Here is a 2323-nt window from a genome sequence, read left to right as displayed (position 1 = left end):
ACTAAAAACTAATAAAAATATACTAAAAACTAACTAGATCATACTAAAAATATACTAAAAACAATGCCAAAAAGTATACAAATCATCCGCTCATCAGCCTCCCAACAAGCGCTTCTTTAATGTCAGTAGCTTGACAGAGGGCTCTCATGGAGCCTCACAGATACTCAGAGCAATGTTGGAACCTCCCAACACCAAACTTAGAGTTTGAATGTGGGGGTTCAACACCAAACTTAGAGTTTGGTTGTGGCCTCCCAACCAAACTTAGAGTTTGACTGTGGGGCTCTGTTTGTCTCTGATTTGAGAGAAGCTCTTCATGCTTCTTCTCCATGGTGACAGAGGGATATCCTTGAGCCTTAAACACATAGGATTCTTCATTCACTTGAATGATCAGTTCACCTCCATCAACATCAATCACAGCCTTTGCTGTGGCTAGGAAGGGTCTGCCAAGGATGATGGATTCATCCATGCACTTCCCAGTCTCTAGGACTATGAAATCAGTAGGGATGTAATGGTCTTCTACTTTCACCAAAACATTCTCTACAAGTCCATGAGCTTGTTTTCTTGAGTTGTCTGCCATCTCTAGTGAGATTCGTGCAGCTTGTACCTCAAAGATCCCTAGCTTCTCTATTACAGAGAGAGGCATGAGGTTTACACTTGACCCTAAGTCACACAGAGCCTTCTTGAAGGTCATGGTGCCTATGGTACAAGGTATGGAAAACTTCCCAGGGTCTTGTCTCTTTTGAGGTAATTTCTGCCTAGACAAGTCATCCAGTTCTTTGGTGAGCAAAGGAGGTTCATCCTCCCAAGTCTCATTTCCAAATAACTTGTCATTTAGCTTCATGATTGCTCCAAGGTATTTAGCAACTTGCTCTTCAGTGACATACTCATCCTCTTCAGAGGAAGAATACTCATCAGAGCTCATGAAAGGCAGAAGTAAGTCCAATGGAATCTTTATGGTCTCATTTTGAGCCTCAGATTCCCATGGTTCCTCATTGGGGAACTCATTGGAGGTTGGTGCATGCCCATTGAGGCCTTCCTCAGTGGCGTTCACTTCCTCCCCTTAGTCTCCAAATTCGGCCATGTTGATGGCCTTGCACTCTCCTTTTGGATTTTCTTCTGTATTACTTGGGAGAGTACTAGGAGGGAGTTCAGTAACTTTCTTGCTCAGCTGTCCCACTTGTGCCTCCAAATTTTCTAATGGAGGACCTTGTTTCATTCATGAAACTTTGAGTGGTTTTAATTAGATCAGAGACCATGGTTGCTAAGTCAGAGGGGTTCTGCTTAGGATTCTCTGTCTGTTGCTGAGAAGATGATGGAAAAGGTTTGCCATTGTTAAACCTGTTTCTTCCACCATTATTATTGAAACCTTGTTGAGGTCTCTCTTGATTCTTCCATGAGAGATTTGGGTGATTTCTCCATGAAGAATTATAGGTGTTTCCATAGGGTTCTCCTAGGTAGTTCACCTCTTCCATTGAAGGGTTCTCAGGATCATAAGCTTCTTCCTCAGATGAAGCCTCCTTAGTACTGCTTGGTGCATTTTGTATTCCAGACAGACTTTGAGAAATCAAATTGACTTGTTGAGTCAATATCTTGTTCTGAGCCAAAATGGCATTCAGAGTATCAATCTCAAGAACTCCTTTCTTCTGACTTGTCCCATTGTTCACAGGATTTCTTTCAGAAGTGTACATGAATTGGTTATTTGCAACCATTTCAATGAGCTCCTGAGCCTCTGTAGGCGTCTTCTTCAGATGAAGAGATCCTCCAGCAGAGCTATCCAAAGACATCTTGGATAGTTCAGAGAGACCATCATAGAAAATACCTATGATGCTCCATTCAGAAAGCATGTCTGAGGGACATTTTCTGATTAATTGTTTGTATCTTTCCCAAGCTTCATAGAGGGATTCTCCATCCTTCTGTCTGAAGGTTTGGACTTCCACTCTAAGCTTACTCCATTTTTGAGGTGGAAAGAACTTTGCCAAGAAGGCATTGACTAGCTTTTCCAAGAGTCCAGGCTCTCTTAGGTTGTGAGTCCAACCATATTCTAGCTCTGTCTCTTACAGCAAAAGGGAATAGCATCAGTCTGTAGACCTCAGGGTCAACCTCATTAGTCTTGACTGTGTCACAGATTTGCAAGAATTCAGCTAAAAACTGATGAGGATCTTCCATTGGAAGTCCATGGAACTTGCAATTCTGTTGCAGTAGAGAAACCAACTGAGGCTTAAGCTCAAAGTTGTTTGCTCCAATGGCAGGGATAGAGATGCTTCTCCCATAGAAGTCGGGAGTAGGTGCAGTAAAGTCACCCAGCACCTTCCTTGCATTGTTG

At 42.6% G+C, this 2323-nt stretch overlaps 1 non-coding gene across 1 annotated transcript; it reads left to right on the top strand.

Annotated features, from left to right (window-relative positions):
- The first annotated feature begins 1838 nt into the window (after positions 1 to 1838).
- LOC130958467 (small nucleolar RNA R71) lies at positions 1839 to 1946 on the top strand. The gene has a single exon (XR_009077587.1). It is a non-coding gene; the product is annotated as a small nucleolar RNA R71 (small nucleolar RNA).
- The last annotated feature ends 377 nt before the right edge of the window (positions 1947 to 2323 follow it).

Source organism: Arachis stenosperma, chromosome 10 (genome assembly GCF_014773155.1).
Source record: "Arachis stenosperma cultivar V10309 chromosome 10, arast.V10309.gnm1.PFL2, whole genome shotgun sequence".
Classification (NCBI taxonomy): Eukaryota; Viridiplantae; Streptophyta; class Magnoliopsida; order Fabales; family Fabaceae; genus Arachis; species Arachis stenosperma.
This window is presented reverse-complemented; position numbering and strand designations above follow the sequence as displayed.